Here is a 27,500-nt window from a genome sequence, read left to right on the forward strand (position 1 = left end):
CCTAATCTAACCTAACCTACGGGCATGGCAAAAAAACCGGGGCTGGTGCAATATTTGCAAACATCTCAGGAATTTGCATCCCGTGCCTGACTTGTGTTTGTGAAATATCGTATATAATAATGAAATGCTTGATATTTGAGCCGGTTTGGTTTTAAAATTGAGTGGCTATAATGATCTGGATCTCGTCATTGTAATTTAATAGATTTTTGGAAGTAATTATGACTGACCTAGTTGTCTTTATAGTTACGTATTTTTGGGGGAGAAATATCCCTGTATTAATGATCTGGATCTGTCATTGTAATCTAATACAGTTTTTCTAAATAATTATGATAAGACCTAGTTGCCTATGTAATTACATTATTTTTTCGTTGAAATATGTGTGTGTTAATGATCTGTATATCGTCATTGGAATGTAATAGTTTTGAAAATAATTATGATACGACCTAGTTTCCTTGGTAATTACATTATTTTTAGTTGAAATATTTGTGCATTAATAATCTGTATGCCGTCATTGTAATCTAATCCAGTTTTGAAAGTAATTATGTGGTCTAGTTTTCTTCATAATTACAGTATTTATAGTCATCGTATTTGTTCATGTGTGCGAGTGTGTGAGTGTGTGTGTGTGTGTGTGTGTGTGTGTGTGAAACATTGTTATATAATGTAACTTCGAAATAAATGAAATACGACCACCTTTCCACAGGATTGCAATGAGTATAATGATCTCGGCTAATCCTCTTCATTGCAAACATTATTAACCATACTAATCTCATTTACAAGCGATGCATTATGATTGGCCCACTCGCGTTTGACCCAAATTTTGGTGTTGTTAAACTCTCCTGTCAAATTTACTGAAGAAACTTTCTTTGTTTATCTCGAGATTTTCCTCATAAACGGAGTTTCATTTGCTGAAAATTTTTATGACATTGCGAATGTTTAGCCATTTGTTAGTTTTCTGTAAAAGAAAACTATTGTGACGGCTTTGTCTGTCCGTCCGCACTTTTCTGTCTGCACTTTTTCTGTCCGCCCTCAGATCTTAAAAACTACTGATGTTAGAGGGCTGTAAATTGGTATGTTGATCATCCACCCTCCAATCATTCAACATAACAAATTGCAGAGCTCTAGCCTCAGTAGTTTTTATTTTATTTAATGTTAAAGTGAGCCATAATCGTGCGTCTGGCAAAGATAACTCCAGGCCACTACCGGTCCATGGTTAAAGTTTCTTGGGGCCGGGTCCATACAGCATTATACCGAAACCACCGAAAGATGGGTCTATTTTCGGTGGCTTTGATTGTACGATGTACAGAAAACTCGATTGCGCCGAAGAAAATTCGGCGCATGTTTTACTTGTTTTTTATAGGTCAGGGTTTTGTTTGTAGAAACTTGTGTATATATTTCTTTTATATAACATTGTAACCGTCAGAGGTTAATTAGATTTAATAGTTTGTTTTTATTAGTGATGGTTTTCTCAGCCGTCCATTGGAAAAGAGATAATAATGATAATAATAATAATATAATAATAATAATTTTCAGCTAGGGACTACATGCAGGTACAGAATTTAGTCACAGTTTGCTGAACAGGAAGCGTGAATGGCATCTCTCCAAAATAATAATAATAATAATAATAATAATAATAATAATAATAATAATAATAATAATAATAATAATAATAAATTTTCAGATAGGGACCATATGAAGATACAGAATTCAAGTGTAGTTTTCTAATATAATAATGATAATAATAATAATAATAATAATAATAATAATAATAATAATAATTTTGCTGCTAGGGACCATATGCAGATACAGATTCAAGTGCAGTCTGCCTTTGATAATAATAATAATAATAATAATAATAATAATAATAATAATAATAATAATAATAATAATAATAATAATAATAATAATAACGAAGGCATCTTTCTAACTCATCTTTGACTCCACATTTTCACCTTCCAATTTTATCTTAAAATGATCTCCCGTGAACCTGTTTCTTCTGTGGTAGCGGCTCCCCTTTTTAATGTGAGGCATTACCTCTACACCCTCCGTTTGATCTCTGTAGTAGGCTCGGATAGGCCTATCATCCCGCCGATCTCTCAGGTTAATCCTTAAAAAAAAAAAAAAAAGTCTGTTCAATTTTTTCTTTACATGACTTTTGAGGTTCGTCTTTGTGAAGTTCAGCCGCGATTTAGAGGGTTTGAATTTTTGTGGCATTTGTGTGGTGAAATTGCGTTTGCTTTTTTACTTTTCTGTGAAAGGAAACTATTGTGCCGGCTTTGTCTGTCCGTCCGCACTCTATTCTGTCCGGATTTTTCTGTCCGCCCTCAGATCTTAAAAATTCCAGAGGATAGAGTGCTGAAAATTGGTATGTTAATCATCCACCCTCCGATCATCAAACATACCAGGCTGCAGCCCTCTAGCCTTAGTTGTTTTTATTTTATTTAGGGTTAAAGTTAGCCACAATCGTGCTTCTGGCAACGCTACAGGGTAGGCTACCACCGAGCCGTGGTTAAAGTTTCATGGACCGCGGCTCATACAGCATTATACCGAGATCACCGAAAGATAGATCTATTTTCGGTGGCGCCTTAATTATGTGCCGTAGCGGCTGTACGGAAAACAAGATTGCGCCGAAGAAACTTAGGAGCATTTTTTACTTGTTTTGTTTATGTTTTTGGAGAATAGTGTGATATTCCTTTCTGTAGTTTAATGTGGCTTAATTTAGCTGTTTACTTATTAAAAAGTTTGATTGCATTATGAAGTATGAAAAAATGAAATAATATAAAAAATATAGATTGTAAGGAGCCAACTCAGTTTTCTTAAAGAATATGAATGCATTATGAAGTATGAAAAAATATAAAACGATATGGATTGTGAAGAGCCAGCCCAATTTTCAAAAAGCCCATTACTTATGTTTAATTATACATTATTTACTTATTCTCGTTCTTTTGCCTTTTAGGCCTTAGTGTAACCCATTGCCACATTCACACATCCGCCAAATTACTTGAGTTTATTCAGACTTTCCTCTTTTATCCATGGGAGGGGGGTTGGGGGTTGTGACGTCAGTGCACCTCACATGTTGCACTGTAGGCATTACCTTTCCTTACCTCCATTCCCACTTTTTTATTTCTAACCTTGCTGTCCAACCTCTTTAACTGTTACTTATTAGTGCAATTGTGGGATTTTCTCTAAATTCCTTGCACTTCATCTCCTTCATGCGGTGCACTGTAGGCATTGCTTAAGATTCTTTGCAGCGTCCCTTCGGCCCCTAGCCGCAACCCCTTTCATTCCTTTTATTGTACTTCCGTTCATATTCTTTCTTTCATGTGACTTTCCACCCTCTCTAACACTTGCCTCACAGTGCAACTGCGAGGTTTTCCTCCTGTTACACCTTTCAGGCCTTTTACTGTCATTTTCCCTTACAGCGCTGAATGACCTCACAGGTCCCAGCGCTTGACCATTGGCCTAAATTCTGCAGTCTATTCTGTTCTGTTATCTAGCTCTCTTTATCTTGCTGTCCAACCACTCCAACTCCCTGTTTATATTATCTAAAGCACCGGATGGTCGAAAGTGCCTAACTTTCATAAATCAGTTTTAAAGCGCTTCTTTTTTGTGTTTCAGATTTTCGGACCTTGTCGGATGTCGGGGTTTCCAACTTCTCTTGTGGCCTGTTGACGGTAAGCATTGGACACTTTCTTCTTTTAATTTCGTTCAGGTTTGTTATTTGTGATATTTTTGGCAGTCTTGAGATTTTCCTCTCTTTTACGTATCTGCCATATTCCTTTTCCTTACATAATTTCGTATTTTCTCTTTAATGTATATATATACAGTATATATATATATATATACTCGTATATTTATATATTTGAATCCCGAATGCCTTCCACATGTTTTCAACATATTCCCGAATGCCTTCCACATGTTTTGGAATTGTTTTCCACGTTTTCGAATTGTTTTCCACATGTTTTTGACATGTTTTAGAATTGTTTTGGAATTGTTTTCCACATGTTTTCAAATTGTTTTCAACATGTTTTCGAATTGTTCTCCACATGTTTTCGAATTGTTTTCAACATGTTTTCCATATGTTTTCCACATGTTTTCCATATGTTTTCCACATGTTTTCCATATGTTTTCCACATGTTTTCCACATGTCTCCCACATGTCTTCCACATTGTTTCCTATTCCCCCTCTGACGCAAGACTCGCGGTGGTGTCGTCCGCAGAGATAGTGATTTGATTACCCTGCAAGAAGCCATACCGGGGCGTGTCTATCACGCGCTCTCGTTCTCTCGCCCTCCCTCTTCTTCCTGCCCTTTTTTCCTTTTTTTTTCTTTAAACCTTGAAATCAAAGTTTTCTCCCATCCTCATTTCCTCATTTCCTCATTTCCCCTCGTCTTAATGAAGAAGACAGTCAAGTGTTTCCGTTTCGCTTCCTTCTGTTTATCGTTGAACGAAAGGTACCCCTTTACCTCCCTTTGAAACCCCTTTGCAGGATGACCCTTCTCCTAGATTCCCTTTGAAAACCCTGTAGGATGACCTTTCCCCGTGAGGGGATTCCCCTTTGAACCCCTTATAGGATGACTCTCTTAGATTCTTCCCTTAAAACTTCTTGTAGGATGACCTCCTAGGGATTCCCTTTGAAAGGTCCTTCGTAGGATGATCTCTCCCAGGGATTTCTTTGAAACCTTGTAGGATGACCCTCTTCTGAGGACTCTTGAAACTCCTGTAGGATGACCCTCCCCTTCGAACCCCTTTGTAGGATGACCCTCCTTTGAAGCCCCTTGTAGGATGACCACTCCCTTTGAAACCTCTTTGTAGGATGACCCCTCGCCCTTAGGATTCCCCTTAAAAACCCCTTTGTAGGATGATCCCTCTCCCTTAGGATTCCCCCTTTGAAACTCCCTTTGCAGGATGAAAGCTCCCCCTATAGATTCCTCCTTTGAAAAGTTCCTCATTGGACGGGTTGGTATCGTTCTCGGCCCGCACTCTGCTGGGCCCGCGTTCGATTCTCCGACCGGCCAATGAAGAATTAGAGGAATTTATTTCTAGTGATAGAAATCCATTTCTCGCCATAATGTGGCTCGGATTCCTGCAATGGCTTTAGGTCCCGTTGCTGGGTAACCAACTGGTTCTTAGCCGTAAAATAAACCTAACTTTCGGGCCCAGCCCCTCTCTGGAGAGCTGTTAATCAGCTCAGTGGTCTGGTTAAACCAAGGTATACTTAACTTCCCCCTTTGAAAAACCCCTTTGTAGGATGACCCTCCCCCTTTGGATTCTTAGGATTCCCCCAATTCTCTCCATCCTTTTTTTTTCCTACTGCCTCCCTCTCTCTTCATGTCCAGGATCGGATCTCCCATACTTTTTTATATCCTTCCTTTTGCCTTAACTTACCTTACCTGCTCTTACCTTCGTTTCCTTAACCGTCCTGTCCTCAGGTCTCCTACCCACTCCCTTCCTCTTTCTTCTTGCCCGCTTTCTCCCTTTCTTACCTTCTTCTTTCCTTTCTTACCTTCTTCTTTCCTTTCTTACCTTCTTCTTTCCTTTCTCTCATCTACTTTTCCCTCAGATACCTCTCCGTCCTAACTCCACCAAATACATTCCCCTGAGTCTTATTCCACCTATTTTCCCCTCCCCTCCTGTCCTTCCCCTCCTCTCCCATCCCGTTTCCTTCCCCTCATCTCCCCTCCTGTCCATCCCTCTCCCCTCAATTCCCCTTCCCTTCTCAACTCCTCAACCCTATCCTCCTCACTCTTTCCCATCCCCTCCCCTCATGTCCAGCCCTTCCTCCCCCTTTCTCCGTTCCCCCCTCCTCTCTCAACTCCTTCATTTTTCGCCCCTCCATGCTTATATTCCCATCCTAACCCCTCCCAAATGTCCCCCCGCCCCCCTCCCAAACCTTTCCCACCCATCTCCAATGTCTCTTGTGGTGTGAGTCTCGTGTTCACTTTCTTTACGCTTCGAGTCTTCAATGACCCCCACGTAAATAAAGTAGTGGAGGAGGAGGAGGAGGGGGAGGAGGAGGAGGAGGGGGAGGAGGATTAGGAGGAGGAGGAGGACCTGGTGGTGTTCATTGTGGGGTCATAATAGTATTTTTTTACTCCACCCCCTCCTCAGCCCACGCCCGTCGTCGTAGCTATTCCAATTTCATTCATATTTTAGTGAGTAAAGTGGAACGTCTTTGTGGGTTGCTTTGAGTAGTTGGGTGTTGAGAGGTGTATGGTCGCACTGGTTTAAGTGTGTGTGTATGTGTGTGTGTATTATATATACATACATATATATATATATATATATATATATATATATATACACACAAATATGTACATGCACACTCACATATATATGTAGGCTATATGTATATTTGTATATGGTCTGTATGTATGTATGCATGTATGTATACGTACGTAAACGTATACATAAATAGTTAGAGGAGACAAAACATCGAAAATACAAAAACACAGAGTATTTATTTTTGGTTAAGTAAAACAAGAACAATAACGTCAACAAAAACATTACAAAAATAAATCTCACTGATTAAACAGCAGTCACTGTTTTTGTTATGGTAGTCGACAGAGCCACATAATGTCCAGAGGGAATGTGAAATCTTTTCTCGTCCGTCACATGTTTCTCCTCCTCCTCCTCCTCCTCCTCCTCCTCCTCCTCCTCCTCCAGTGTGTCGATGCTTATGTACCCTTATTAAGGTTGACTGGGATCATGACGGGCGTTTATCTTTGGTGAGTCTCTCTCTCTCTCTCTCTCTCTCTCTCTCTCTCTCTCTCTCTCTCTCTCTCTCTCTCTCTCTCTGTCTGTTGGAAGTTTGTCTTCCTTGCGGATGTAATCTTGAAATACACACAGACACAAACACACACACACACTGTATATATATATGTGTGTATTATTATATATATATATATATATATATATATGTGTGTATATATATATATATATATATATATATATATATATATATATATATATATATATATATATATATATAAATTTCTGGCTCACATCAGATCAGAACCCCAGGTCTTTCAATTTGCAAGTGCAGGGCGCTCGCTGCCCAATGAGTCAGAAAGACCTGGGTTCGATCCTGATGAGTCAGGAATTATTTCTGTTCCTACGTGATTGTGTGTTGATTATTTTAACACATACTGTATATATGTATGTATGTATGTATGTATATATATATATATATATATATATATATATATATATATATATATATTTATATTTATATATACACATACATGTATATGTATGTATATATGTATGTATTATGTGTGTATATTGCGTATGCTTGCTTGCAGATTCCTGTACAGACCGAAATAGCAGAGGTCTCATTGCAATGCAAGCATCCAGTTCAAATTTGCATCAAGGTCCAGAAAATCCTCCACACTTCAGTAAAACATACGATAAGCACATGTTGACAACTTATTGCAAACATCACAAACGCGTTGCAGACAAGTCAGCGACCGCGAGTTGACAACGAACATGTGGCAGATGTCAGATACTTGTACGAAGCACTGGGCAGAAATATCAAATAAGTCGTCGACTTGTATTTAACATGTTTGTGATGTGCTGGCGATAAGTTGCCGGCGTGTTTAGGACATATTTCTGACAATGTTTCGGACATTTATCCATCTTCGTGATCTATGGTAAGAAGATGGGTGAACTTTGTAGTAAAGTCGACTGGACATGACAGGTTGTTTAAAGCAAAATTCAAATTTTGCCTACCTCCGCTCCGCCCCCCTTCAGGTTTTTCGTATTATTATCAGGTCTTTTTAATGAAAACATAATTCACATATTCAATCTCGATTCCATACTCCAAGGACAGTATATTTCAATAATCAAAAACAATTTAAAATATACATTTGACCTTGTTCATACTTACTCGAATGCAGTTGCATCATCCTAACATACATCGCATACAAATACATCTCTTGTATTCCAATATTCATTGATGTGCATAAATCATTGGAAAGAACACTCTCTCCGTAACTGGTCTTGGAGCTTCACGGAAGGGCCACGCCCTCAGTCTATATTTGATTAATATAGAAAGCGGCCGGTTCTTCACACGATAGGTCCGTGTCCATTTTGGGGGGCGACTGGGTAGGCGCCTGCGCAGTCGGTTGTGACCGTCGAGAATCTGTGTGATATCGATGAGGTAATTTCAATCTCTCCCTTTATTATTATTATTATTATTATTATTATTATTATTATTATTATTATTATTATTCATAAAAATCTCATAATGCTCGAGTCATTAAGATGGTGAAGAAGTCCCCCAATGGTGTAGGTGTAAATATATATTTCAAATATATATTTACACCTACACCATCGTGAATTTCCTCACTATTATTATTATTATTATTATTATTGTGTGTGTGTGTTATTCAGTAGACAAACTCCTATACCTACGTAACAAGCCTACAGAGGCCATTGCCATTGACTTGAAATTCAAGCTTCCAAAGAATATGGTATTCATTTGAAAGGAGTTACAGAAGATAGAAAGAAATACAGAAAAAAGAGATCAATTGTCAGAAAGAAAAATATAAATTAATAAATCAATAGATAAACAGGTAAAAGCATAAATAAAGGACTCAGATACTTGGTCGATACTTGTTCTAGGTGTCCGGGTGGTTCTGACAGAATCTGCAGTGAGACCCTGATTCATTGCATAGCATTACTCTGTAGATATGTTAGAAAAGTTGAAAAAGTTCAAAGATTTCCTCAGGAATCAACATCTGAAATTTGTACGAAATAAGATCTGAGGATATGCAAGTAAGATGTGAGGATATGCAAATAAGATCTGAGGATATGCAAATAAGATCTGAGGATATGCAAGTAAGATCTGAGGATATGCAAATAAGATCTGTGGATATGCAAGTAAGGTCTGAGGATATGCAAATAATATATGAGGAAATGCAAATAAGATCTGAGGAAAAGCAAATGAGATCTGAGGGTATGTAAATAAGATCTGAGGATATGCAAACAAGATTGAGGATATACACATAAGATCTGAGGATATATAGAAATAAGATCTGACAATACGATGTCAAATAAGATCTGAGGATATACAAATAAGATCTGAGGATATGAAAATAAGATCTGAAGGCATGTAAATAAGATCTGAGGATATGCAGATTAGATCTGAGGATATGCAAATAAGACCTGAGGGCATGCAAATAGGATCTGAGGATATGCAAATAAGATCTGAGGCTATACAAATCAGATCTGAGGCTATACAAATAAGATCTGTGGATATGCAAATAAGATATATGAGGAAATAAAAATAAGATATGAGGAAATACAAATAAGACCTGAGGATGTGCAAATAAGATCTGAGGATATATACAGCTGACACTCGGCATGCACGTTGCAACCTCTGTGCAATTAGCAAGATTGATCGCCTTCTGCACTCTCGAAAGAGACTCATCCCATAATGCAATTGCTCGTAGCTTTGTCATTATTCTTTGTCCTGTTATGGTTTTGATTTAACAGAATCAGTTGTGAACTCTTACAGTTATGGATGTTGGTTCTTTGATTGATGAACATGGGTTAAACTTTGGCTGATTTATTATCGTGAAGATTGATAAACATTGGTTAAAGTATGGTTATCTTGTCTCGTGATGATTGATAAACTGTGGGTAATCTATTGTCGTGATGATTGATAAACATTGGTTAAACTTGGGTTGATGTATTATCGTGATGATTGATAAAGTTGGTTAGACTTTGGTCAATATATTATCCATTGGGTAACCTTTGGTTAATTTATCATCCACTGGGTTATCTTTGGTAAATTTATCATCGCGGTGATTGATAAACATCGGTTAAACTTTCGTTTAGGTCAATTTATCATCGTGTAGCAGAGAATGAATGACAGACATTGGGGATCATTGTGAAAAATAAATTTTGCCCTGGAATTAAGTGAGTCTTCTCTCATCTCTCACAAAAAAAAAGAGAGAGAAAAATTATGGCCTGAGCTGGCCCAGTGCCAAGGCTACTTGACCTGGAAATGAGTGGCAAACCCTCCTTTACATCCTTGAACAATTTAATGCTGGTTTTATATATATATAGATATATATATATATATATATATATATATATATATATATATATATATATATATATATATTTTATTATATATATACAATCTCAAAGTAGACCTCATTCCAAACTGGATGGTATCTAATGGAGTATTTATCCAGAAAAGTTGCAAGCTTTCTTGGACAAACAGTCCACATGACCAGCTGCTTGTAACTTTTCCTGAATAAATAATCCAATAGATACCACCAATTTGAATGAGGTCCTTAGTAAGATAGTATATATATATATATATATATATATATATGTATATATATATATATATATATATATATATATATATATAAGGTATATATATATATATATATATATATGTATATATATATATATATATATAAGATATATATATATATATATATATATGGTCATTTAATTTAAAATGACCATATATATATATATACATTCATAAATACATACATACATAAATAGAGAATGTGGAGAAAAGGGATATTATGCTTACTCTGCAGATAACTTTGCACATCTTTTCACTCTTACTCATTCATGGGTGATCTGAACTCTTTGTTGGCAGTGAGTCAAACACCAGCCTCTGAAATGTTCGTTTTCTTCCGATTTTATCGCTTTTCCTTTCGTCCCTTTTCGTTCTTCTTCCTCTTCCGCCGTTGTGCACTTTCCTGTCATTATCACAATTGTTTGCATCTATCGCTCTTCTCTTTCTGTCTCTCTCTCTCTCTCTCTCTCTCTCTCTCTCTCTCTCTCTCTCTCTCTCTCTCTCTCAGATTACATAAGCTGAAAGTCTATTTTATTTTTTTCTCTCCCTCTCTCTCTCTCTCTCTCTCACACAGATTACCCAAGCAGAAAGCAACCCTTTCTCTCTCTCTCCTCTCTCTCTCTCTCTCCTCACAGATTCTCTCTCTCTCTCTCTCTCTCTCTCTCTCTCTGCCCTAAGTAGAAAGCAGTCTTTCTCTCTCTCTCTCTCTCTCTCTCTCTCTCTCTCTCTCTCTCTCATTCCAGGAGCGCAGAACCGATCGATTGCTCTCTCTCTCTCTCTCTCTCTCTCTCTCTCTCTCTCTCTCTCTCTCTCTCTCTCTCTCTCTCTCTCTTTCTAATTCATCGCCCGGTCGATATCACCCATTGTGTCACCGTTTGGGGCAATAAAGGGTCACACGCCCCCTTCCCTTAAAGCTGCCATTCCCATCGGCCTCCCTGGGCCCGGGCGCCCTTATTACGGGTCTCTCCGGACCGGAGGGAAGAGAGAGAGAGAGAGAGAGAAGAAGAGAGTGACCTGTTGCCGTCGATTTCTCTCACGATGTTTTGATTTTCGAATTGACGGGTGCAATCGCTGGTTAAAGGGACCGTTTACGATTTCTTTCTAGGTCGTTCTCGCTTTTGTTTTGGCCCTCAGGCTTTGGGGGGAGATGTGTGCGTGGGAGGTTTTTGTGTGGGGAGGAAGGGTATTTGTGAGGAGGGTGGGAGATGGTTATTTGAGAGGTTAGCTGGGTGGACAGAGAGGATGTTGGTGTGGGAGGTGGTGAAGAGAGAGGGTGTGAGAGAGAGTGAGAGAGAGAGAGAGAGAGAGAGAGAGAGAGAGAGAGAGAGAGAGAGAGAGAGGGGTCAGTGTTTTGATATATTTGTTTGTACTTTTTCTTCAGAGGAGGGAGTTTTATATATACACACATATATATATGTATGTATATATATATATATATATATATATATATATATGTGTGTTTGTGTGCACATGTTCATATATAAATTTCTGACTCATATCATATGATGTGTATATATATATTTCTATTGAAAACCCAGAGGCACTGCCCACTAGTAAATACAAGTTTGTATGGACTAGTGGGAATGGAATTGTCTTTGTATACTGCCCAAGTGAACCTTTGTATGCAGTTCTTGCCCTTCAATTGAAAGATCTTGTTGATCCTGACATGAGTCAGAAAATGATATTTGTTCCACACGTGATTGTTTGTTGATTATTTCTGTGTTCATATATACATATATATATATATATATATATATATATATATATATATATATATATATATATATATATATATACTGTATGTATAGATTAATTTTATCAATGCTATTGACATTACAATACTAATGGTCACTGAGGAGAGAGAGAGAATGTTGCAGTCATTTTTGTGGTAATTTTCTCCGGATGCAATTTTCTTCAGTCTTGAATTCGAAGTGACTGAGATTCCTTCTTCTTCTTCTTCTTCTTCTTCTTCTTCTTCTCAGGAATTTCATATTGAGTCAGGTAAAGGAAACCAAAACTTGGAACAGGCTGGAATCGGGCTGACGATGGTATACCATTACCTCTCTCTCTCTCTCTCTCTCTCTCTCTCTCTCTCTCTCTCTCTCTCTCTCTCTCTCTCTCGACCTTGGAACTGGGATGGAATGTAGACAGGAATTCCCATTATTGGTCTCGGAATTATAGAAATGAAAAGGTTTCATTCCTTTGTCGCTGGCGATGAATGGAATAGGGTTATGGTGCTGAAGGCACCAACCTGATAGGACTTAATTGTTGAGAGAGAGAGAGAAAGAAGAAGAAAGAAGAAAGAAGAAAGAAGGAAGAAGAAGAAGATGACGTGTCTGTTTGAAATAAATCTATAGAAAAAGTTTTGTATTCATGAAGAAATCAACACGTACCACTGCAATTACCGTATTTAATTATGACTAACATTGTTGAGAGAGAGAGAGAGAGAGAGAGAGAGAGAGAGAGAGAGAGAGAGAGAGAGAGTTTAAGTGCAAAAATTATCTATCATTTGAATAAATACTGAGCAAAAAATGTTAGATATACACCTTGAAGAGAGAGGTAGAAATTACCATTTAAAACTAACATTCAGGTTGAGAGAGAGAGAGAGAGAGAGAGAGAGAGAGAGAGTGCTGTAATGTGAAAGTATAAATTTCTTCTTCTGGAAAAACTATTTTTAGTTCCAGTTGCCTACGTTTTACTTTTAAACTTCTCATCATTATTTAAGTATGATTAATATTATTATGTGCGCAGCTTTTTTTTTTTTATTCCTGTTCACATTAGCATTTTTCAGAGATAATTTTAAGCTATAATGCTCGTTGCATTAGGGAATGTTTATAAACAAGTAAAAAATGCACCGAAGTTTCTTCAGCGCGATGGAGTTTTCTGCGCATCGTATAGTCAAGGGCAGCGAAAATAGATCTATCTATCTTTTGGTGGTCTCGGTATAATGCTGTATGAGCCGCGGCCCATGAAACTTTAACCACGGCTGGTGGTGGGCTCATCCTATAATCATTGCAGGTGCAATGATTATAGCTAACTTAACCTTAAATAAAATAAAAACTTCTGATTTCAGAGGCTGCAATATGGTATGTTTGATGACTGGAGGTTGATGATCAACATACCAATTTGCAGCCCTCTAGCCTCAGTAGTTTTTAAGATCTGAGGGCAGACAGAAAAAAGTGCGGACGGAATAAAGTGCGGACGGACAGACAAAGGGCACAACAGTTTTCTTCTAAGAAAACTAAAAGGTATTTAAAAAAATTTTTTCTTTTTTAATAAATGATCTCTTTTTGTGTATTTCCATTACACTTTTGTTATTTCTTTCTAATGAGCACATACCCATTTGAAGCATGAATTTCAGAGTCAGTGTCCCTTAGAGGTTGTTCATGTGAAAAGGTTTAATAATAATAATAATAATACATAATAATACACACACACAATAATAATAATAAACACAATCATAATAATAAACATCAGTATTTTTGGGATGAATCAGATAATATCAGAATACTGCCAAGGTCTCTGGGATTATTCATAAACATTCCGTTGTGCAAGCGTCCGGTTACCAGATCCCACTGGATATTGTTGTACATTATTCCTCTCTCTCTCTCTCTCTCTCTCTCTCTCTCTCTCTCTCTCTCTCTCTCTCTCTCTCTCACTTATACAGGCGTGACTTCTTTATATTCTTAAATATTTAACACAGTATTGTTTGAATTGAACTATACCTTGTTAATAACTAGCATTCGAGGGCGAATTATAATTGATAAGTGCATCTGTCCCAGCCGGGATTCGAATCTGAGCATTTGGTTGAGATGCAATAGTAAACAGTCGACTTTGCGGTTGAGAATTAATATATATATATATATATATATATATATATATATATATATATATATATATATATATATCCGAAGTATATGTACATATTGTGTGAGTGTGTGTCTGGTTACGTGGCTAAACTACCAATCATCATCCCGCTTATACAAAAGCCTACCAGCGTTAGCCGACCTCACCAAGGAACGATGTGGTCCTAGCAACTTCATCCGGAAAGTCTATTTGTAAATGAGGTCCCATACTCGCAGGACCTTCGCTTGAGCACACGTGCAAGTTCCGTAACCGTCCACGATCACCATCCATAGGAGGCGCGGAAGGGCATGCTTACCAGGACACGATGAAGGTCGTAGTGGATACTGCAGAGGGAGAGTGTGATTGATAGAGATCGGATGAATGCGACCTGTGGTAAAAGGGGAAATTGATAGCTGGCGAATTCGTGTTATCTCTGAATGGGAACAGTGAGATTAGTCGTCAGAGAGAGAGAGAGAGAGAGAGAGAGAGAGAGCAGAGTCTAAATTGAAAGAGTGGTATCAGAAGTATTATTAGTAGGAGAGAGTGAATATAAATTCTGATTGAACAGACAATATCTAAATTGAAAGAGTACAGTATCACAAGTTAGGTTCATTAGTAGATGAGAGAGTGAATATAAAGTCTTGATTGATGCATCAGACAGCTTATCTTTCTACGCTCACTCCTGTTAACTCAGATGAGAGAGCATTGAAGAGAGCTGCATTATCGATGCTGGTGAGAGTGGATTAATGTCCTGAGTGCTTTCCTTAATTTTCCTGGTATAGTTTTTGGCACTATTAATCTACCTCTGCTTGTCTTTTGATAATTTTAGTTCCATGATGTTTTCAACTCAGATGCTTGAATTACCATGTAGCGTTCTCTTCTCCTTTCAAGACTATATAAATTTAAAATTGTAGTCTTTCCCAGTAGTCAAGGTCCTTAACTTCTTCTATTCTAGCTGTAAATGACCTTTGTACACTCTCTATTTGTGCAATATCCTTTTTGGTAGTGTGGGTACCATATTATATTGCAATATTCAAGTGGAGTACGTTTTATAAACATAATCATGTGTTCAGCTTGTTTTGTTTTGAAGTGCGGAACAACATTCCCATTTTTGCTTTGCATTTGCCAATAGAATTGCTATTTGATCATTGCATAACATATTTCAAGGTCTTTAACTGCTTCCTTGTTTGTGATTGTCTCATTATTAGGTCCTTTATATGCATATAGCATTCATACTTTATCACCAAGTTCATTGATTCAAATTTATCAGAGTTTATCTATTTATCTCTGCCCATTTATATATTTTGGAGAGAGAGAGAGAGAGAGCAATTTCTCTACTTATTCTTGTGAGAAACTTACTACTGAGTCCTTAACATTACTGAGAGCAACGCAGCTAACAGAGGTACAGATATTAGAGCTTCATCCGATTTCTCATCGTTTGCAATCACTATCTGTTTTCTATTTTGGGTCAACAATGTTATGGCTAATATGTTAGGACCATCAAAAGCTTTTGCAAAGTCTAGGTAAACCACATCTGTATCTTTTTCATTTATTATATTTTATATATGCTTTCATGGTGGACTAACAGTTGGGTTTGTGTACTTTTTCCGGTACAAAACCATGTTGTCTATATTGAACAATCTATTTTTCATTAAATGTTTCATTATATTTTTTTCATTACCCTTTCATATACTTTCATAATATGAGATGTCAGACTCACAGGCCTATAATTACTTGCCTCTAGTCTTGAACCACTTTTGAAAGTTAATATATGCTAATTTATGCTCATCATAAATCTTGCCTGTATCTATACTTTGTCTTAATAATATTGCTAGCGGCTTTGCGATTGAATGAACCACTTTCTTTAACAATATGGCAGGTACTCCATCTGGTCCTGCTGCTGATCCATTTTTAATTTCATTAATAGCCTGCAAATATCGGCTTCTTGTAATATCTATATCTGACAAAGTATTCAGTATTTTCAGATTCACTCTTATATCTTTCTGCTAATATGTTACATATTTCCTTTTTTTCATTCGTTTACTCAGCAAAGTCGGTATTGACAGTTTATCGTTATGATATCAGGAGTATTATTAGGAGAGAGAGAGAGAGAGAGAGAGAGAGAAGAGAGAGAGGGGTAGTTTCAGGACATCTGCAATTAAAGAGAAATGTCTTGGGGGTATTTTCAGTTAAATGTAAAAAAAAAGCTTTAAAATATGTAGAACAAGTAAAATAAGAATTTTTATATAAAATATTATTTTACTGACAGCGAAAATGCTATTCATTTTCTTATGTATGGTAACAATTAGACAATGAAGCTTTATAACTTCTGTGCTTTTGTAGTGAATGTCAAAGAACTTGAACAAAGAGGCAATTTGTATAACTTTTTTTTGGTGCTGACAGCCGAGAAGTTATTCAGTTTCACTCTAAGTATGAAATAAGGAAGTTTTAGGACGTCAGTCCTTTTCTAAGGAAAGTCTAAAGGCTAGTGATTGCCTCTTTAAGTCTGATCCCCTTCAAAAAAAAAAAATCATGAGAAATTCACGTATCAGTTTAAAAAAAAAAAAAAAATAGTCAGCTTTTGTAATTTTTTTTTATGGTGACCCAAAAATCTATTCATTTTGATTCTAAGTCTGAAAAAAGTTAGTCAATAAAGTTTTTAAAAACTTTAACCCTTTTCTAAGGAAAGTGTAAAGACTAGTTGTTGCCTGTTTACGTTTGACTCCCCCTCCCACCCCCAAAAAAAAAAAAAATTGGAAATTCTCAAAGCATCTCCGCTTTCCCACACAGAAAACAAAATACATTTTGGCCCAATCTGTAATGGCTGTATCAGAGTAGCCTATCCCGGAAGCCTCTGGTACGTTAGCCCCTCTGTGGTCGAGGAAATTGAAAGCTCGCCCAGATACCGAGAGCTTTCGGCGAAATAGGAATCTTTTACGATGGTAATGGCGGCGCTGGAATGGAATACAGATAAAGGAAATAAATACGTGGAGAGTGGTAGGGAATATATATAAAGGAAATAAATACGTGAAGAGTGGTTGGGAATATACATGTATATAAAGGAAATAAATACCTGGAGAGTGGTAGGGAATATATATATAAAGGAAATAAATACGTGGAGAGTGGTAGGGAATATATATAAAGAAAATAAATGCGTGAAGAGTGGTTGGGAATATATATAAAGGAAATAAACACGTGAAGAGTGATTGGGAATATATATAAAGGAAATAAATACGTGAAGAGTGGTTGGAAATATATATAAAGGAAATAAACACGTGAAGGATGGTTGGGAATATATATAAAGGAAATAAATACGTGAAGGATGGTTGGGAATATATATAAAGGAAATAAAACATAGCGTGGTGAAGGATGAAATAAACACTTGGTTGGGAATATATATAAAGGAAATAAATACGTGAAGTGGTTGGGAATATATATAAAGGAAATAAATACGTGAAGGATGGTTGGGAATATATAAAGGGAATAAATACATGGAGTGGTAGGGGATATAAAAAGGAAATTACGGTGAGAGTGGAAAGAAGATATTCTGATATTATAAAAGTTTTTTTTTTCCTTTTTAGTTTAGGAGAGGATGTAGATATTTGGTGTGAGATGTGAAGGGTAGATTAGAGAAGAAAGGAAAAAACGAAAGGGAAAAGAGAAAGCTATGGGAAAAGTTGGAAGGGTAAAATAAAATAACTTGGACAGAAACTTAAGAGAGAAGTTCACAAACATTTTATTTGTGAAGCTGTTTTCGTAGAATAAAAATGTTATAGTATATGTATATATTATATAGAAAAGTGCTGTTAAAGAAAATTCAGACCATCTGAATTCTGGAAAATATTTAGCTAAAGGCGTTTCTAAAATTTTAGCGTTATCCTGCCACCCGTTATAATCTGGAAGTAGATTTTTGAGAGTTCAGTTTATCTTTAAATTTCTAAATGAAACGTCAAAAAGTTTAGGACATCTATGTTTTTCAGTAGAGAGGCAAAAAGGGTATCCATTGTATCTGCAAATTACAAAAATTTGATAAATAAAGTTTCAGAACATCATTACATTCCATCGAAAAGTCACAGAAATTTTCATTGCATCTAAATCTGTAAAAATAAAAAAAAGGTTTTCGATTTTAAAAAAGTTGCAGAACAACATTGCACTCCTGCGAAAAATCACAGAACTATTATTCCCTTTTAAGTCTCAAAAAAAAAAATTTTTTTGATTAAAAAAGTTTCAGAACTTCATTGCACTGTAGTCTGTGAAAAAAATAAAGTTTCAGATAAATGAAAAGTTTCTGAACATCATTGCACTCTAATATGTGAAAAAAATAAAGTTTTAGATAAATGAAAAGTTTCAGAAGACATTCATTTGCAAAATTTAGTTATTCATCCCAAATTTAAATTAAACACAAAATATGTGTTTTAGATATTTAAAGAAATGCATAACTGTGAAAATTCAGGAATGCAGTTATTCATCAAATTTGAATTACCTAAAAACAAAATTTTTATTTATTTTGTTTTTAGATGTTTAAATGGGATGAATATCTAAAATTTTATTTTTTTTCACAGATTAGAGTGCAATGATGTTCAAGAAACTTTTCATTTAAAAGTTTCAAATAAAAAAATCAGCAGTGCAATGATGTTCCTGTCAAAAGTTTCATTTATAAAAAAAAAAAATTTTATTTTTTTTTGGGAATCAGTTTTAAAAGTGCAATGAAATATCTAAAAATAAAAATAAAAAGTTTTAAATAAAAAAAATAAAACATCGGAAATGCTCCTTTCCCTGTGAAAAAGTCACATACGCAGATTTAAAAAAGAAAAGAAAAAGACATTTGGGAGTCAGTTTGTAAAACCTGCATTGAAATATCTAAAAATAAAAATAAAAAGTTTTAAATAAAAAAAACAAAGCATCAGAAATTTTTCTTTCCCTGTGAAAAAGTCACATACGTAGATTGAAAAAAAAAGAAAAAGAAAAAAGACACTTGGGAGTCGGTTCGTAAAGCCTGCATTTTGGAGAGGGGCGGAAACTTTCGTGCGTTACGCGGTTTGGTCGGGAAATTGGAAAGCCCCAAAAGAAATGGCGGACTTGGGTCGAACAGCTTTCTTATTCGAAAGTAACGGCGGGTGATGGAATAGGATGGCGATGTGGGGGCGGGGGCGGGTTGGGGGGGAAAGAAGGGGAAAGTAAGAGAGTAAGATAGTAAAAAATTCATTTTAAAACCATTGAATGGATAAATAAGTACGTATGAATATTGAGTGAAGGATGGAAGTCCTCTGAAAAGTTATTATTGAAGAATAAGTAGATAAATGATGACAGTAAAGAATAGATGAATAAATAAATGTGAATATTTTAAAATAATCTCAGTAAAGAATAAAATAAATAATTACATGTAAATGATTTAGAAAAATATGATGAAGGCGAAAAGAAAAAGGTAAAGAGAATAATTAAATAAACGAAAATGAATAGGAAAAGAAAGAGAGAAGGTAAAAGTAGATAGGAAGATTAAACGAAAGAGTAACATAAAATAAAAACACGAAACATAACGAAGGTAGAAACAAAGCGAGGATGATAAAGTGCATAGGAGGATTAAAAACAGGACTTTGAGAAAATAGAAACATGAAATAAACAAGTAAACAAGTAAAAAATCGAGTTTTCTGTACAGCCGCTACAGCGTTTAATCAAGGCCACCGAAAACAGATCTGTCTTTCAGTGACCTCGGTATAATGCTATAGGAGCCGCGGCCCATGAAACTTTAACCACGGCCCGGTGGTGGCCTAACCTATATCATTGCCAGAAGCGCGACCATGGCTAACTTTAACCTTAAATAAAATAAAAACTACTGAGGCTAGAGGGCTGCAATTTGAGATGTTTGATGATTGGAGGGTGGGTGATCAACATACCAATTTGCAGCCCTCTAGCCTCAGTAGTTTTTAAGATCTGAGGGCGGACAGAAAAAGGTGCGGAAGAACAGAAAACTAAAAGCGCAGGTAAGCTTAAAAGTCAAATGGTAAGAAAAATAGAAAGATGAAGAATTAAATAAATAAAGTAAAAAAGTAAATAAATAAAGTGAAAAAGTAAATAAAAAGTAAATAAATAGATTAAAAAGTAAGTAAATACTAAGAAAGAAGTATATAATAGAATAAGAAATTAAACAAAATAAAATGAAATCCTCGAAGCCATACATCCGTAGGAAAGCTACCTGGCCAATCTAGATACCTGTGGGAGATGGGGGGAGGGGGATATTATTGAGAGGTTGTGAGTCGGTTGTAAGGGTTATCCCCTTAATTTTGGTTTTGTTGAAGTGTTGTTGAGGGGTAGAGAGAAAGAGGTAGAGAAAGAAAGAGAAAATGAATGAGGAGGGGTACCTTTGTTGGGGAGAGAGAGAGAGAGAGAGAGAGAGAGAGAGAGAGAGAGAGAGAGAGAGAGAGAGAGAAGAAGTACCTTAGTAGGAGGGAGAGAGAGAGAGATAAGGAAGGAGAAAGGGCACTTGAGTAAGAGAGAGAGAGAGAGAGAGAGAGAGAGAGAGAGAGAGAGAGAGAGAGAGAGAGAGAGGAGGGGGGTATTTAATAAGGGGGGGGGAGAAACTTCGTAATGAAGAGACCCTTTTCGCCATTGAGTCGAGCTACTCGAAATGCAAAAAAAAAAAAGGGGATGGGGGTGCGAGCCCCTTAACCATAGCGGAGGGAGCCGTCAATGGCTTTTTGTCTTTAACGAGCCACTCACCTGAACGTTTTAGGAAGGAGAAGCGTGAAACGTGATCCGCTTTCGAGATAAACACTGAGATGTGAGAAGGACTTTTTTTTATTTATTTATTTATTTTTTTTTTTGGCAGGGGTTTTCAATGAGGGGAATAATAATGCGTTTGGTGGATGTTATCGGTTGTGCGTGCCTTTAGGGCCGGGGGTGGGGAGGGAGAGGCTATTGATGTTGGTTTTGAGAGAGAGAGAGAGAGAGAGAGAGAGAGAGAGAGAGAGAGAGAGAGAGAGAGAGGGTGTTTTATTTTTAGAGAGGGAGTTGGTAAACGAGAGAGAAATTGTCTCCTGATTGATAAAGTAAGGGATATATATATATATATATATATATATATATATATATATATATATATATATATATATATATATATATATATATATATATATATATATATATATACATATATTGATTGGTAATAATCAACACACGATCACGTGTGGAACGGAAATAAATTTCTGACTCAGTTGAGAGACCAGAGTTCCATCCTGATGTGAGTCAGAAAATATATATATATATATATATATATATATATATATATATATATATATATATATATATATATATATATATATATATATATATATAGATATATATATATTTCCCTTACTTTATCAATTGATACACAAGTTTCTCTCTCTCTCTCTCTCTCTCTCTCTCTCTCTCTCTCTCTCTCTCTCTCTCTCTATGTATGTATGTGTGTGTCTGTCTGTGTACGTGTGTATAGATAGATAGAGAGCGCCAGTAACCTCACGTAACCAAGGCTTTTTATTTATGAGAGAGAGAGAGAGAGAGAGAGAGAGAGAGAGATACGCGCGCCAGCATGTAATGGAAAAGGACTATATTTTCCGAATGGGAGGACATTTTTCGGGCAGAGAGAGAGAGAGAGAGAGAGAGAGAGAGAGAGAGAGAGAGAGAGAGAGAGAGAGAGAGAGAGAGAGGTCGTTGTCTGTGGCTTTTTGCCGGATGAGAGCAAGACGGGGTCTTATTTATATATATATAAATATATATATTCGCCTTTTTCCGTCAGTTATGCATTGGGATGGAAGAGGGCGCTGCTCCTTCTCCCTCGTCCTACCTTTCCCGAAAGGAGGTTTTTTATTTATTTATAGTTTCTATTTTTTTCGTAAGGTTGTTTAGTTTCTTCTTTATGTACTTGGTAAGTTTATGTTTATGTTTGGTCATGTAAGTAGTAATGGTTTCTCTTTATGCGAATCTTTTCTCAAGGGACGTGATTCTTTTCTTTGGTCAGAAGGGACTAAGTGGGATTTGACAGAAGTTGCTTAATGGGTACCGGCTTACTCCGGGAAAGTATATATATATACACACACGGTATGTAATATATAGATATATTATATATATACATATGTAAATTAGTATATGTAATATATAGATATATAAAATATAAATTAATATATTAAATGTACATATATTAGTGGAAATGAAAAATTTTTCAATTTATACCTCCTTTTTTTTTTGCTCCTGAAAAACGATTTTACAATTTTGAGAAATAACAAAAAATTAAGAAAATAGCATATGATGTAGTAGCTATAGGCTTATTGAACTAATTTCTCTCTCTCTCTCTCTCTCTCTCTCTCTCTCTCTCTCTCTCTCTCTCTCTCTCTCTCTCTCTCTCTAAATACAGTGATCATTTTCATTTTCGAGATTTAGAGATACAAGTTTCCTTTCTGAACTTTAATTACCTGCCTCTCTCTCTCTCTCTCTCTCTCTCTCTCTCTCTGAGTATATAATGATCAGTTTCATTTCAGAGATTAAGAGATAAAAGTTTCCTTACTGAACTTTAATTACCTGCCTGTCGTCTTGAGACACAATAGGTTTCTTTGCTAATAATTTTTCTTATACCTGCCGTGTAAGTTGGTAATTCCTAGGAATTTCTCCTTTAGTTTAGGACCTAAAGAAACCGAATTTTCCCCAGTTAATTTGTGGGTTATGAACGTCGGCAAAAGTTTTCTATATAACTTAGACGTCCATGATTAGGATCTATTATGGTGAAATATAATTGAGGCCTTTTATATTAACAGAAGTTTGTCCATAACTGCTGTAATATCAAGTACATAATTCTCTCATGTTTTATGAGGAAGTATGATCAAAGTGAACTTAAAATTAAGGCTTTGTTATACTATGAGCAGAACGCGTTGGTTGAACTGGACTAATTTTGTTTTACAAAGCGTATTATATTGGTACCCTTATTTTCAATCATGAAATTCAGGCTATCAAGCCAGACACTGGGGCACTTTCGGCCATTCATTGCTTAAGATGATGAAGAAGATGGAGTTGGAGTGGTTGAACAGCAAGATCCAGAAAATAAGAGATGAAGTACAAGGATCTAAAAGTGGAACTTGGAGGAAACCACACAGTTACGTTAAGATTAATAATTAGAGGGGTTGGACACCAGGATAGAAGGAAGGGGGAGTGGGGGGTGGAGGTAAAGTAAAAGGCTTAAAAGTGGGTGGCAGCTAGGGGTCGCAGGGACGCTGCAAGCAACCTTTAGTGTTGCCTACAGTGTGCCACGTAAGGTGCACTGATGTCACTAATACCCCCCATACTGGGTTTACTCTTATTCCAAATCCATATTACATATATTTGTATGTTTATTTATGCGAAAGAGTCATTATAGCCGTCCTTTTTAGTTTTCTGTAAAAGAAAACTATTGTGCCGGCTTTGTCTGTCCGTCCGCACTTTATTCTGTCCGCACTTTTTCTGTCCGCCTTCAGATCTTAAAAATTACTGAGGCTAGAGGGCTGCAAATTGGTATGTTGATCAAGCAACCTCCACTCTTCAAACTTACCAAATTGCAGCCCTCTAACCTCAGTAGTTTTTATTTTATTTAAGGTTAAAGTTAGCCATGATCGTGCTTCTGGCAACGATATAGGATATGCCACCACTGGGCCGTGGTTAACGTTTTATGAGCCGCGGCTCATACAGCATGATCCCGAGACCACCGAAAGATAGATCTATTTTCTGTGGCCTTGATGATACGCTGTCGCTGCTGTACAGAAAACTCGACTGCGCCGAAGAAACTTCGGCGCATTTTTTTTACTTATTTTATATTAATACCAATTCGCATGTGATTAATTAGTACTAGTCAACTGCAATTTATATTAATACCAATTCGCATGTGATTAATTTGTACCAGTCAACTGCAATACACATCTTGGAGATTAATCTCCTCATGCAATCCGAGGGATGTTGCAGAACTCGAAGAAGCCATTGCTAAGAACAGACAAAAGCAAATGTCCAAAAGTTCTTGAATTCTTGCAATCTCTCTCGGCTTCTGCAAGCAGAGCTGGTGACGAATGTTTCCTGCAAGTCAACTTGGCGCCGACGACGGTTCTGGGGATATTGTGACTTGGTCCTCGTTGCTCGTTTATTGCAGGTCTCGAATGAAGTTGTTTCTGTCTTTTGAGAAACCCTTCTTAAGAATCTTTATTTTATTATTATTATTATTATTATTATTATTATTATTATTATTATTATTTTGTATAAGGTCCACAATAACATAACAATGGTAGAATGTGATACTTTTTTTTATATTATTGTGGACTTTATACAAAGTTTCTCCTGTTCTTGGAATTGTGAGTTCTACACATTATTATTATTATTATTATTATTATTATTATTATTATTATTATTATTATTATTATTATTATTTTAAAATGAATTGCATTGTAGCAGCAATCAAATTCAATAAAATATGCTTAAATGAAGGTTTACTACTTATATATTATTAATATTATTATTATTATTATTATTATTATCATTTATTATTATTATTATTATTATTATTTATTTACTTTGGTGCCCTGATGAGACCGAGACGGGGATGTCTGTCCAGATCAAGCTCGTTTGCTGCAGAGAGAGAGAGAGAGAGAGAGAGAGAGAGAGAGAGAGAGAGAGAGAGAAAGTAGCTAACTTTGCTTCTTAGGTTTTGAGTCGACCTAATTCTTACACACACACACACACACACACACAATTCATACAGAGACAAAAATTAGTTAATTAACCCCCTTAGATTTTGGCAGACTAAACTCTCTCTCTCTCTCTCTCTCTCTCTCTCTCTCTCTCTCTCTCTCTCTCTCTCTCTCTCTCTCCACTTTTCGTTTCTCCCTCCTTTTGTTGTGCAAACGTTCTTCTTCCCAATTGAATCCACTCCAGCCAGTGTGCAATCTTTCAGTTAGGTTCATTGGACCCCTTGCAAGCTCCGCCCTCCCGAAATTTCCTTCATTTCCTGTCATGGTTTGCCTTTTTTTTTTAAATTCTTTTTACTGCTTTGTACCATTCTTGCGGAACTGCCTATGACGCTCAGAAGGAACGGGAAGCATTCTCACGTGGTGCACTGTAGGCATTTCTGAAGGGTGTTTGCAGGGGTCCTTCGGCCCATAGCTGCATCCACTTTTTTTTTAGCCGCTTACTTCTGCTTCTTTTATTCAGTCTTGCTGTCCAGCATCTCTAACTTTTACTTCTTAATGTAAATGTGTTGGTTTTCTCCCAGTTCCACCTTTAGAGCCTTGTACTTCATCTCCTTTATTTTCCGGATCTCTTTATCTTGCTGTCCAACCACTCCAACTCCCTCTTTTTGTTGTCGAAAGCCCCAAAAGGGGGTAATGTCATTAGTGCACTTCACGTGGCGCACTGTAGGAATTATTTAAGGCCCTTTGCAGCGTGTAAACTTGATGCCTTCATAATTAAAAGAGTTGTTGATGAATATAAGCAAAATTAGCGTTCAGTTTTATACATGTTTCTGCAATTTGAATGGGTAACATTCCGTATCTCCTATGGTTAAGTATATGGTTCTAGTTTGTGACTGCTTGATCCCGGATTATCCTGGATTATCTTTCTGTTTATAACCCTTTGACAGTTGACCATCTGGTATTCTTGTTCTTTTTGTTTGCTTTGTAATCTTCCTTTCATCTGTGTCTCGCTTGTGCCCAGACGATGCTTTAATAAACGTGAAAGCGCTTCGTACTGAACTTTTGCCTGTCATTTTCATGTGGGATTCGCTTATACACTGAAGTCACGTGCGATCCACTGCAATTTTTATATATATATATATATATATATATATATATATATATATATATATATATATATATATATATATATATATATATATATATATATACATATTTTGATTCAAAATACACACACATTTTGATTCAAAATCATGAAATTGTGAAGAGCTATTTTTGTTTTTTATTTAAACGGACCATCTGTTACTTTTTTTTTTGTTTTAGTTAAAGTGTTCCTGATGTTATGTTTAGAGTTCCATAATATTTTATGATTGCATATGAAACTCCTCTTTAATATTACAGTATTAATTAGGTTCATTTTCGAAATGCAGCCAAATCATATGGCTATTTAGTTCTTGAATAGCCCCTTCTTTAAATGCCGAGTTTACACAAGGACTCTCCACGAATGACATTAAAATAAAAAAAGAATTGAATTGAATTGAATATAGAATTTAGGCCAAAGGCCAAGCACTGGGACATATGAGGCCATTCAGCGCTGAAACGGAAATTGATAGTAAAAGTTTTGAAAGGTGTAACAGGAGGAAAACCTCAAAGCAGTTGCACTATGAATCAATTGTTTGGAGAGGTTGGAATGTAAGATGGAAGAAGGAGAATATGAAATGAGGTACAGTAAAAGGAACGAAAGGGGTTGCAGCTAATGGCCGAAGGGACGCCGCAAAGAACCTTAAGTAATACCTACAGTGCACCTCATGAGTTGCACTGACGGCACTACCATCCCTACGGGGTAAAAAAATGACAAAAAAAAAAAAAAGAGTAATAAGAGCAATTACCCACCCCTTTGTGCCTCAGATTGAAGGCTGAGCCTTCCCGAAATTGAGTTCCTTGTTCTTTTCGGAGCCACTTCGAAAATAAATGAAGCCATTCAACGCAGGGAATTTCTCCTTGTTCATTACAAAGCTATTTTGGAAACGAATTAAGCTATTCAACATTCATCGAGACAGGAAGAGGTTGCCAGGACCAGACTCTTCGCAGGAGGACGGTGGTGCCATCTGTTGCGGGGAAAGGCCACTTCGGTGGGGTGTGAAATAAGGAAGTGACTGCCGAGGGGGAAAATGGAAATGGAAGGACTGGAATCGAAATGGGGGCTGGGGGCGGAGGTGGGGCTAATTGAAAGGTTAAAATGGTTGGGGGACTGGAAAGGTGAAAAGGGGGTATGGAAAGGTGGACAGGGAAACTGGAAAGGTGGAAAAGGGAAACTGGAAAGGTGGGAAAAGGGCATGGAAATAAAGAAAGAGAGGTTGGAAAGGTGTAAAAAGTAACCTGGAAAGGGGAAGAGGAGACTAGAGAAGTGAAAAAGGAGACTGGAAAGGTGGGAAGAGTAGCCTGGAAAGGTAGGAAGAAGCATCCTGGAAGGGTGAAAGAAGGACCCTGGAAAGGTAAAGAAAGGAGACTGAGAAAGGTGAAAAAGGAGGGTTAATGGAAAGATGGACAAAGTAACCTAAAATGGTGGAAAAAGAAGACTGGAAGAATAAAAAATAAGGTTATTGAAAAATAGAAATATAGGACTAGAAATTGAAAGATGAGATAGTGGAA

The 27,500-nt window shown here is 36.5% G+C and overlaps 1 protein-coding gene across 1 annotated transcript in view; it reads left to right on the top strand.

The window, feature by feature from the left end:
* stet (stem cell tumor) overlaps window positions 1-27,500 on the top strand; it is an 804,488-nt gene that overhangs the window by 95,418 nt on the left and 681,570 nt on the right. The window contains exon 2 of the mRNA XM_067132787.1: window positions 3,616-3,671. The gene's annotated coding sequence lies outside the window, so the exon portion shown is untranslated. The remainder of the gene's footprint in view (window positions 1-3,615; window positions 3,672-27,500) is intronic.

Source organism: Macrobrachium rosenbergii, chromosome 1 (genome assembly GCF_040412425.1).
Source record: "Macrobrachium rosenbergii isolate ZJJX-2024 chromosome 1, ASM4041242v1, whole genome shotgun sequence".
NCBI classification, from domain to species: domain Eukaryota; kingdom Metazoa; phylum Arthropoda; class Malacostraca; order Decapoda; family Palaemonidae; genus Macrobrachium; species Macrobrachium rosenbergii.